Below are 12236 nucleotides of genomic sequence, written 5' to 3' on the forward strand. Positions count from 1 at the left end.
ATGCGGCTACTTCCGCACACACAACACCTCACTGAAAAAGGAAAGAGGACGGACAGGCCACCGCACCAGAGCCCGGGCACCATAGTGTATGTATTATCCTCAAGTACTAAATTATATTGGGGCAAAGGACTGAGGATGGACACCATATTGTATATATTAATCACTCCCTACTATGTTAAACTCAGGGCAAGGGACATAGGGCAGAGGACTGACAGCCAGGAAGGACACCACACACACACGGGGCACAGATGGCCGGGGCAAGGAAGGACACCACACACACATGGCAGAGGAGGGACATGGGGGACCAGAGGAGGACAGGGACAGAAGCAGAGGACAACACAGGCCAGAGAAGGACACAGGATCAGAGGCGGACACAAGGGGCAGATGAGTACATGAGGGGGCAAAGAAGGATACAGGGGGAACATAATAATTGGTGGAAAAGGTCCATAAGATGCTCCTGGACTATGATGAACACACCAGGTTTAGTACATTTTTTCCCCGGTTTTTGTTCTCTAAACCTAGGTGCGTCTTATAGTCTGGATCGTCCTATAGTCTAAAAAATATGGTACTTTAGTACTTAAAGTTTGCTAGAGAGTCCCAGTTCTAATTGTTTGATATGCTTCTTAGTTTTTGTTAAAAAAAAACTGTGATACCTAAGCCTCATATACATGCTAGAGGGAACTCTGCAACACCCACTCAAGCATGTGTGTACAGGTATCCCATGATGTTACTTAGAGATCCGTCATCTCCTGTATATTGCGGCATCCTCCAACCAGCAGGAGAGGAAGTGATCGCACTCCCTGCTGGGCATGGGAGTACGTCACTGGGATTCCTGTCAATGAAAAAACACATGGGATTCCCGTCAGTCCATTAATGTGCGCTGCAACACAGTTGGATCGGATATTTCCAGCGCACCGCAACGAACCACATTAGCCATGAAAGTCTCCATAGACTTTCATTGCTTCTGCTGCCCCTTGCGGTAAAATTGGGTAACTCAATGCAGATGTTCACTGTTTTGAGAAGTTAATATTTAACAGTCACAAATACAGATTTTTAACCTTGGCTCTTTCCAGTATACCGAACAGACATTCTGCTGTTCTGAGTGCATGTTTTGCATCTCAAGCAATGAGTGATAGCAAAATTGATGAGATGAAGCAAACAAATTCTGAGTTGAGACAAAAGTTGAATCTCTCTACTTAAGAGACGTGGCCTATTACTGACATGCTCATGCTTTGTTTTAGTATTTTAAAGTGACACTGAAGTGAAAAAAAACTTATGATATAATGAGTTGGTTGTGTAATACAGATAATTAATAGAATAGTAGCAAAGAAAATATTCTCATATTTTTATATAGGTATATTGCTTTTTTTTTATAACTGCATCATCCTCTAATAATTGCAGTTTCCACAAAACACTCAGCATTTAAATGATTTCACAGAGCAGGCTAATGACCCTTTGAACTTTTCTCTGCAGAGAAACCTTAAACAAAGAAAAAACAATGAGAGACAGATGAGATAAGTAGTTCAAAAGACAGTGCTATCCACAACTTTATTGCAGAGCTCAAAGAAGCTATTTTGCATAGGTAACTGAAGTTTTTTTTAACTCTTCCTGTACTGGAAACAATATGAGACTCTTATCTGTACTACTAATGTTCTATTTCTTAGCTGTACTACACATACAAATCATTATGTCATACGTTTATTTTCACTTCAGATTCCCTTTAACTCATTTTCAAATGTTAACAGTTCAGTTTGGTTGTCATGTTTTCCTCTAATGTTGGCAGCATAACCCTGGCATATTACTGGCAGCTGCTAGTTAGTATGACTGTTTGAAAGACTTGTGACAGTTTAGGAGGTTGATATTACTGATCTTTCCTCATTACAAAAACAAGTTGTTCCTAAATAGGTTGCTATGGCGTTGTGAAGGTCTTGTGCCCATTCCAATTTTTTCAGATTTGTAATAAATGTGAAATTGCAGTTGGATCATGGTGTCATTCTTATAGCTGTCAGTATGATGCAGAGCAGAAAAGCACTCCAATCCCCCACACCATTGTCCACGTATCGACACAAAGCAGGAAAGGCTGTGCCTCACGCAGATTCATATAGACCAAATCACACAGTAGCCAAGAGACAAAGGCAGCATCTGTGAATTGAACCTCCTTATTGGAGTCAAATTGTGTCTTTTATTTCACAACAAATTGATTGGGAAACATGGCAGATTGTAAATCATCTCCACATTCTTGTAGCCGCCACAGATGAATAGAAGAACAAGTGATTTCCTACTGAGGTGTGGTTGTTCAGTGGCCAAGCTTGCTGTTAAGCTGCATTATTTACTGGTGTCAAAGCACTGAGGTACCTGTGGAAGATCTCCATCACTTCTTGTATTACAGACTCCCGCAGCTTTAGATTGCAGTCTTCACAGTAGTTAAGTCTCCCCCCCCCCCCCCCCCAACTACTAACAATAATGTATTTTTTATGGGGGTGGAGTAAAAGTGCACCTGAAGTGAAAATTGGATTTAAAAAAAATAGATACCTCACTAGTGGGAAGTCTCTGGATATTCTGGAGATTTCTCTGATCAGTTTACACCCCGTCCTTCTATTAATGGGTCGCTTTAAACATACTCAACAAGTGCTTACCAAATATGCTTCTGGTGGCTGTATTCCCTCCATGTATGAGCTTATCCGTACTGGGCATGATTGGGTGACAACCAGGCATGCTCAGTAAAATGGAGTCTTTCGAGCACAGCTTTTTTTCTTTAGTGCACTAACGCTGCATTTTACTGAGCATGCCCATTAAAGAAAAGCTTGTATTCGCACAGGAGCGTGGCCACAAGAAGACGAGGGTCCTGAGCAGTGGTTGGCTCAAACAGCATCTGGTCGAGCTGGATCATCCAGAGGCTTCCCACAATTTGGGCATCAGAATTGTAACCCCTTCCTCACCACAGACTTGTTTTAAAGAGAGTTTTAGTCAGTATCCACAATAGTGATGCTAGCTACAAGTATGTAACTACTTGTAATTCGAAATTTAAATTAGATGACACTGCCTGTTGCGGGAGGTGGGGGGAGGTTGTTAACTTGCATTCCACGTAATTCCACTACTTCCTCCTTCACACCCGGAAGAAGGAAGTAGTGGCGTTACGTGGATCCCAAGGATTGCACTGGATATACAGGATCTTCTCAAAAAATTAGCATATTGTGATAAAGTTCATTATTTTCTGTAATGTACTGATAAACATTAGACTTTCATATATTTTAGATTCAAATACACACAACTGAAGTACTTCAAGCCTTTTATTGTTTTAATATTGATGATTTTGGCATACAGCTCATGAAAACCCAAATTTCCTATCTCAAAAAATTAGCATATTTCATGTGACCAATAAAAGAAAAGTGTTTTTAAAACAAAAAAAGTCAACCTTCAAATAATTATGTTCAGTTATGCACTCAATACTTGGTCGGGAATCCTTTTGCAGAAATGACTGCTTCAATGCGGCGTGGCATGGAGTCAATCAGCCTGTGGCACTGCTCAGGTGTTATGGAGGCCCAGGATGCTTCGATAGCGGCCTTAAGCTCATCCAGAGTGTCGGGTCTTGCGTCTCTCAACTTTCTCTTCACAATATCCCACAAATTCTCTAGGGTTCAGGTCAGGAGAGTTGGCAGGCCAATTGAGCACAGTAATACCATGGTCAGTAAACCATTTACCAGTGGTTTTGGCACTGTGATCAGGTGCCAGGTCGTGGTGAAAAATAAAATCGTCATCTCCATAAAGCTTTTCAGCAGATGGAAGCATGAAGTGCTCCAAAATCTCCTGATAGCTAGCTGCATTGACCCTGCCCTTGATAAAACACAGTGGACCAACACCAGCAGCTGACATGGCACCCCAGACCATCACTGACTGTGGGTATTGACACTGGACTTCAGGCATTTTGGCATTTCCCTCTCCCCAGTCTTCCTCCAGACTCTGGCACCTTGATTTCCGAATGACATGGAAAAGTTGCTTTCATCCGAAAAAAAGTACTTTGGACCACTGAGCAGCAGTCCAGTGCTGCTTCTCTGTAGCCCAGGTCAGGCGCTTCTGCCGCTGTTTCTGGTTCAAAAGTGGGTTCATGCTTCCATCTGCTGAAAAGCTTTATGGAGATGAAGACTTCATTTTTCAGCATGACCTGGCACCTGATCACAGTGCCAAAACCACTGGTAAATGGTTTACTGACCATGGTATTACTGTGCTCAATTGGCCTGCCAACTCTCCTGACCTGAACCCCATAGAGAATCTGTGGGATATTGTGAAGAGAAAGTTGAGAGACGCAAGACCCGACACTCTGGATGAGCTTAAGGCCGCTATCGAAGCATCCTGGGCCTCCATAACACCTGAGCAGTGCCACAGGCTGATTGACTCCATGCCACGCCGCATTGAAGCAGTCATTTCTGCAAAAGGATTCCCGACCAAGTACTGAGTGCATAACTGAACATAATTATTTGAAGGTTGACTTTTTTTGTTTTAAAAACACTTTTCTTTTGTTGGTCGGATGAAATATGCTAATTTTTTGAGATAGGAAATTTGGGTTTTCATGAGCTGTATGCCAAAATCATCAATATTAAAACAATAAAAGGCTTGAACTACTTCAGTTGTGTGTATTTGAATCTAAAATATATGAAAGTCTAATGTTTATCAGTACATTACAGAAAATAATGAACTTCATCACAATATGCAAATTTTTTGAGAAGATCCTGTAGACGGCGGTATAGGTAAGTTAACCCCCTCTATCTAATTTAAATTTTGATTACAAGTAGCTACTTACTCATAGCAACTTGTAGCTACCATCACTACTGTGGATTCTGACTAAAACACCCTTTAAAGGGAAGGTTCAGGGACTGTTTAAAAAAAATAAAAATCTGCATCCACTTACCTGGGGCTTCCTCCAGCCCGTGGCAGGCAGGAGGTGCCCTCGGCGCCGCTCCGCAGGCTGCCGGTGGCTGACGTGGATGCGGATTTTTATTTTTTTTTAAACAGTCCCTGAACCTTCCCTTTAAAGGGTGTTTTAGTCAGAATCCACAGTAGTGATGGTAGCTACAAGTTGCTATGAGTAAGTAGCTACTTGTAATCAAAATTTAAATTAGATAGAGGGGGTTAACTTACCTATACCGCCGTCTACAGGATCTTCTCAAAAAATTTGCATATTGTGATGAAGTTCATTATTTTCTGTAATGTACTGATAAACATTAGACTTTCATATATTTTAGATTCAAATACACACAACTGAAGTAGTTCAAGCCTTTTATTATAAGTGAATAAAATGACCTCTTTTTACTATTTAGTCCTCTTCAGCAGTATGAGCAAAGATGACTCGCCGCATCTGCACGGCTGAATGATGTATTTAAACCCCCCAAATCCCAGGGCAAAATTCCACGACTTTCCAGGTTGTGGATTTTGCTGGCCAGGGGAGGCAGAGCTTTGCGCTCAATCTCCACGGATCTCCGCCCTTCTCAGTGAAAGAAGACTGAGAGGGGCGGGGAGAGGCAGAGATCTGCAGAGATTGACTGGAGCAGAGGCAGAGCTATTGCTCAAAGCTCTGCCTCCTCCAGGAAGTACCAGAGAATTTAGCCCCAGGGATTTCAGGGGGGTTAAATACATCATTCAGCCGCGTGGATGTGGCGATCCATCTTTGCTTATACTGCTGTAGAGGACTAGATCGTAAAAAGAGGTAATTTTTTTTTTATTCACTTCAGACTCTCTTTAAAGCATCTACAGCAACAATTAATTATAATTTGTTAACTATAATTTGAGTGCACAAAATCATATAAAATCCCATCTCAACATCAAGCCTCCTGAAACAGGATCTGAAGCTGCAGAAATGCAACTTGAGCAATCTGCTTCACTGAAGCCATTGGATGGCAAATTTAGATTCTGCATGAAACTTGGCTTTAGAAACTGATTCCAAAGTATATCCAATTTCCGATCCTAAAACGTGTGAAACAAACCTGGATTTATTTTGTTTCCTATGAAAATCTGATGGCAGGGTGTAACTTTTTCAGGTTAGATGGCAAAGTCTGAAATACTGAGAATTTGTGGTGAGTTAAATCATAGTTGAATCAATAGACAGCATTAGACCGTGTATGTGGGCACGCAGTATACATCCATGCAGGACATACAGCAATGCTATTGGTCCACATGTTGAAAAGGAGGCTGAGGGACTTTTTTTGCCAGTTTGCAGTAATACCATTTTTATACTGGGATAGAATGCTCATTGTTTAAATGAATCGTTACCAAAGGTGGCTTTGTCACACTGTACCAACATGGAACTTTGTACTTAGTATGTAATTCAATTGATAAATGGTTACTATATTCTGGATAGTAAATGCTTAAAACGTTTTTGATTGTCCCATTTAATGTACTTGATGGGATTTTTAAGAATTGACCTCTACTTTGTTTATAGATAAAGCGGAAAAAAAACCTAGGTACAAGTATACTAATTTTACTAGGGAATTACAAAGATAAGCTTATATTCCGCAATAGGTAACATGGTGAAAATCTGCATGTTGGATTTGCATTACTCAGAATCTCCAGAATATAAAAATGTACACTTCCTTGCTTTCTGTTTTGCACTGTAAATGTGATTATATGCTATCTAGCTGTATGTGAATGATAAAACCATGCTTGTATCTAGAACTGTTAATATGTGAACTGATAAAACTTTGAACAAGTCTCTGTGTTTTCTTAAACCAGGTACAGTTGAACTATTGAAAATGTGGTAGTCGCTGCTGCCTCTTGTAGGCATTCTGGTAGTCCCATGTGTAGAATGAATGAACCTGCTGCACTAAACACTCAGTTCAACTATGTTCGTGGGGTTGCCACATGTGCAAGCACTGCCCACACAACTTTATGGGTATGTTCATACAGTATCTCATTGCAATGCACAGATTTCCAACTCCAGTCCTCAAGGGCTGACGTCCTTACACATTTTTACTCAAGCATAGTTGATTTGTTCACGATCATCCAGTCCGGAGGCACCATCCAGGGATCCCATATGGAAGCTCTCCAGAGGAGGTCCAGAACTGCCTCTGATGAAACAAAGGGTGATCCTTGGGAAACGGACCACTGCATGTAGTTTTTCTTTCTTTTCCTGTCCAATAAATGTTTGTTACTTAACTATTGACGGAAAAAAGCCTGTGATTTACTTAAATCCTGTTCCGGCCGAGTACTCATCTGGAAAGCTTCTATGGCTTCCATATTGGATCCCTGGACGGCGCTTCCAAACAGACGGGACGATCAAGGACAGATCAACATTTATCCACTAATGTGCTTGTATGCTGAACTGTCAATATTGGCATTTTCAGCCATCTAATAAGGTGAGCTGCTCTCTGCTTAGAGACGCAAATCTTTTTTATACTTTTAAACACAAGGAGCACTTCCTTTTCTTTTTTACAGTTTCCCAGCTCTATTGTGGTACTCGAAGGATGAACAACTATTGTACATACTTATGTTTTTAAAGTGAGACTGAAGTGAAAAAAAAAATGATGTAATGTGTAGTACTGATAATAGTACATTACAATCTCATTATAGTGAACTCCAGGAAAAGTGATTTACTATATCGTCCAAGAAATGGCCCAGCATGCCCAGGTACATTCTCTGCTGCAAAGGGCCAACTCTGTCCTCCCATTGGAGGTACAAGGTTAACCACCCTGGCGTTCTATTAAGATCGCCAGGGCGGCTGCGGGAGGGTTTTTTTTAAATAAAAAAAAAACTATTACATGCAGCCAACTGAAAGTTGGCTGCATGAAAGCCCACTAGAGGGTGCTCCTGAAGCGTAATTCCGATCGCCTCTGGCGATCAGAATTAACAAGGAAGGCTGCAATGAGCAGCCTTCCTTGTTTTGCTTGCCTCGTCGCCATGGCGACGAGCGGAGTAACGTCATGGACGTCAGCCGCCTCCGATCCAGCCCTTAGCGCTGGCCGGAACTATTTGTTCCGGCTGCGCTGGGCTCCGGCGGCTGGGGGGACCCTCTTTCGCCGCTGCGGCGGCAATCAGGTAGCACACGCGGCTGGCAAAGTGCCGGCTGTGTGTGCTGCTTTTTATTTGAAGAAAATCGGCCCAGCAGGGCCTGAGCGGCAGCCTCCGGCGGTGATGGACGAGCTGAGCTCGTCCATACCGCCAGGATGGTTAAAGAGAACCTGAACTGAAAATAAAAATTCAACATAACCATACACAGGTCATACTTACCTCCTGTGTAGTCTACTCCTCAATCTCTTTCTCCCCTCTTGCTTCCCATTTGTCCACTGTGATCAATGAAATTCTCAGTCCTCCCATTTTAAAAATGATTGTTACCCCATAACAGCTTCCTGGTCAGCACACCATTAAACTGTAATATCACCCACTTGAGCCATAGGGAAACATGGACATTACCCTGCACATTCAGTTGTAACTGACAGCTGCTGATATATAACTGACAGCAACTGGTATATTTCAGTTCTGACAAAGTTTTGTCAGAACTGGAAGGGATCACTGTAAGAAGAAAATGGTGAGCTTCTGAGAGGAACTGATGATGAGCTAAATATGTAATATTCTTTTGCAGCTACGTCATGTGGTTATTTTAAATAATATTACTTGCTTCAGGTTCCCTATAACCACCCTGGCGTTCTGATTAAATCGCCAGGGTGGCTGCGGGAGGGTTTTTTTTAAATAAAAAAAAAACTATTTCATGCAGCCAACTGAAAGTTGGCTGCATGAAAGCCCACTAGAGGGCGCTCCGGAGGCGTTCTTCCGATCGCCTCCGGCGCCCAGAATAAACAAGGAAGGCCGCAATGAGCGGCCTTCCTTGTTTTGCTTAGATCGTCGCCATAGCGACGAGCGGAGTGACGTCAGCCGCCTCCGATCCAGCCCTTAGCGCTGGCCGGAACTTTTTGTTCCGGCTACGCTGGGCTCAGGCGGCTGGGGGGACCCTCTTTCGCCGCTGCTCGCGGCGAATCGCCGCAGAGCGGCGGCGATCAGGCAGCACACGCGGCTGGCAAAGTGCCGGCTGCGTGTGCTGCTTTTTATTTCACGAAAATCGGCCCAGCAGGGCCTGAGCGGCAGCCTCTGGCGGTGTTGGACGAGCTGAGCTCGTCCAGACCGCTCAGCAGGTTAAGTATACCTTAGGGCTGCATAGCAAGACTGGACATATTGCTAGTAGAGTATCCAGGGCTCCTTAAAAATTGCAGCCGTCACTGAATAGAGGCAACCACTCGCTTCCTGTAAGTGGCTCCAATACCTCCTCAGGCGAGACTTGCGTGTCCTGCTACATTTTCTGCGTACACTTGGGCCAATCATGAAGCCATCTTCAAAATGCAGCTGATCATGATAAGCCACTGTAATGCGAATGTCTCCGATACCTTGCGCGGGCGTAATTTGGCACTCTCCAATCCACTCTTCTTAGTTTTGCAGTAACAGTAAGTAGGCCCACTCTGATCTGCACTACAAGTGAAAGCCTGTACTGCACTCCACACATTACCAGAATCATCATCAGTAACAAGTGAAGAAATACCCGGCAGTGCATCCCATGGGAGGACTGTGACTATTCTTTTATCAGTGATTGCAATGCTGAAGTAGTAACACTGCATCCTCTTTTGTTTATGTTCACATAACTCCTCATTTTTCCCAGGCTGCTTATTTGTACAATACTGTTGTCTTACAAATGTTATCATGCATACACTCACCTGCAGCCAGCCTGAAGAGAGCAGCAGACCTTAGGCTTCACACTGACATATGACACATGCGCCGCCCAGTTTTTACTATATTCAGGGTCTTCATATTGTAGGTGCCAAAAAAAACAAACAGGTTTACTATAACATAAGTTTTATTATATCAGCGTTACAGAGCGTTACTCCCATAGCCTTAAAATGAAGATTGGCCAGGACCTTGAGAGGTAGTTTACTATACCAGAATGTTTACTATACCAGAGTTTATTGTAATGAGATTATACTGTAGTAGCAAAGAAAATAGTCCCATATTTTAATTTTTAGATGTATAGCTTTTCTTTATTACATTGCATCATTCTGTCATATTTGCATTTATAAGCCACACACCATAATTTTAAACCATAAAACAAGCAGAGCTAATGACCCTAAGTCCCCGTTCACACTTGCGTTTTGGCAAGTAAACGGACCGGATCCTGATCGGATCAGGACCTGATCCTGATCAGAACCATACAGTTCCGATCCGGACCGTTTGTATCAGGCTGCCATCGGGATCCGTGGGCAAAAAATAGTGAAATTAAAATAAAAAAAATGTTGGGGTCAGCAGAAGGTGCACCTGTAGAATCAGGTTCCTCCGCTATAGGCCTCACCTCCGACATTCTGCCAAACAGCTCCAGCACGTCTGTCACTGCTGCTCCACTCCAGACATACTTGACCCATGTGTCCCCATCTGAAATGGACGCTTTGATACGCATAGGAAGTGGGGTAGAACGTCAAGTTTTTGTAGGCGGTGTGTTCTGTGCCTTCCGTTTCCCATTGGTTTCTGTGTTCCGGATGGTGCTGTCAGGCTCAGGTCCGGCTCCGGTCCGGGTGCGTGGGCCGGAGATCTGGACCCAAAAAATAGCGCATGTTGGAAAAGTGTCCAGATCCGGTCCGGCTCCATACTGTAAGGAACGGACAAGTGTGATCGTTCGCATAGACTTTGCATTGCTATGCGGAACGTACGTTCCGTTTGTACAGTATACGGTCCGGATCAGATCAGGAAAATCTGGACAGGGACCGCTAATGTAAACCGGGCCTAAGGCCTGGAACCCACTAGAGCGTTTTTGTGAGCATTTAGTGAGCAATTCAAACCGCTAGCGATTTCCCTAAACGCTCAACTAATGTTAATGGATGGGCCAAACTCCACTAGAGCAATTGCGATTACCAAAACGCAGGACATGCAGCATTTTTAGCGTTTCTGCAATGTAAAGTATATAAACGCTGGCATCATCACTCATCAAAACCTACACATAGCGATTGTGCTAGCGTTTTGAAGTTACTGCACACTGTAAAATAATTAAAATTAATTGAAAGGACCAATCAGAATTAAAAACGCTAATCGCTACACAATCGCTGGCAAAAACCTTGCACTTTTTAAAATCGCTTACAAAACTCTTACACAAAACGCTAGTGATTACGATTAGCAATTTGTAGTGGGTGCCAGGTCTTAAAGGAGTTATCAGGCAAAAGATAATAAAACAAGTGCTACTTACCCAGGGCTTCCTCCAGCCCCAAGCTCCCAGCATGTCCCTCGCCGCAGCTCCGTCCTGGTCCCCGGCGATGACGTCAGGCCGACCTCCAGGTTGGCCTGTACTGTCAATCACCGCCACGTGGACCGGAGCAGCCTGCGCAGTCCACGTGGCGGTGATTGACAGTGTCACTCGCTACGTTAAAGTCATAATGTGTCTGAGTTGAAGTAACGCACTGCAAGCAGTGAGTTACCACAACGCAACTTTTTTAATGCGACTAACATCGCACTGTGAACGCTCCATAGGATTAGCATTGCAGTGCGGTAAGCTGCATTATAAGACTATAACGTGCAACCATAACGTCCCACTGTGAATATGGCCTTAATCTAAATCTGTCTGACTGTCACTTTGCTATACAAGTGCTACAGAAAATAGCAACCCAAGTTGGGTCGGAGGTCTCAGCGAGGCTCTTTTGCATAAATAAGTGAAGTTTCTTAACTCTCCCTGTACTGGAAACCATATTAAACTCATATCTGTGCTACAAATTATTATCTATTTCTTAGCTGTACTACACATACAAATCATTATATCATAAGTTTATTTTCACTTCAGATTCCCTTTAACCTTCACTATTTACAGTGTGCTCCAAGTGAGCTTGCCCGTGGATTAGGGGTTGGATGTACAATTAAACTGCACAAGTATGATCCCTTTCTTAAGCGTATGAGAGGAATCGGTGCAGGTTACTTGGGCGCAGGATTCAGCCAGTATATGACTGATTCTGCTGCTGCACAAGTCCCGGCTGTATTAAATACTATTCCCCCTCCAGGGCGCCATGGATGGTAGGGAATTAAATAATTCAGTCTCCAGCAATTGCTGGAGGCCGAATTATAGTGTTTTATAAGTAACTTCAGCTCAGTCCTCTGATGGCGCTGAAGCTACTCACTGCTGCGCCCAACTCTCCCGCAGTGGAATGAAAGTATTCGTTCCTAAAGGATTTACATTGGAGCTCTTCTAGGTAGAAGTGCAGCATGTGGTGGTGGGTATAGTAGTCTTCTTA

This window comes from Hyperolius riggenbachi, chromosome 8 (assembly GCF_040937935.1).
Source record: "Hyperolius riggenbachi isolate aHypRig1 chromosome 8, aHypRig1.pri, whole genome shotgun sequence".
Classification (NCBI taxonomy): domain Eukaryota; kingdom Metazoa; phylum Chordata; class Amphibia; order Anura; family Hyperoliidae; genus Hyperolius; species Hyperolius riggenbachi.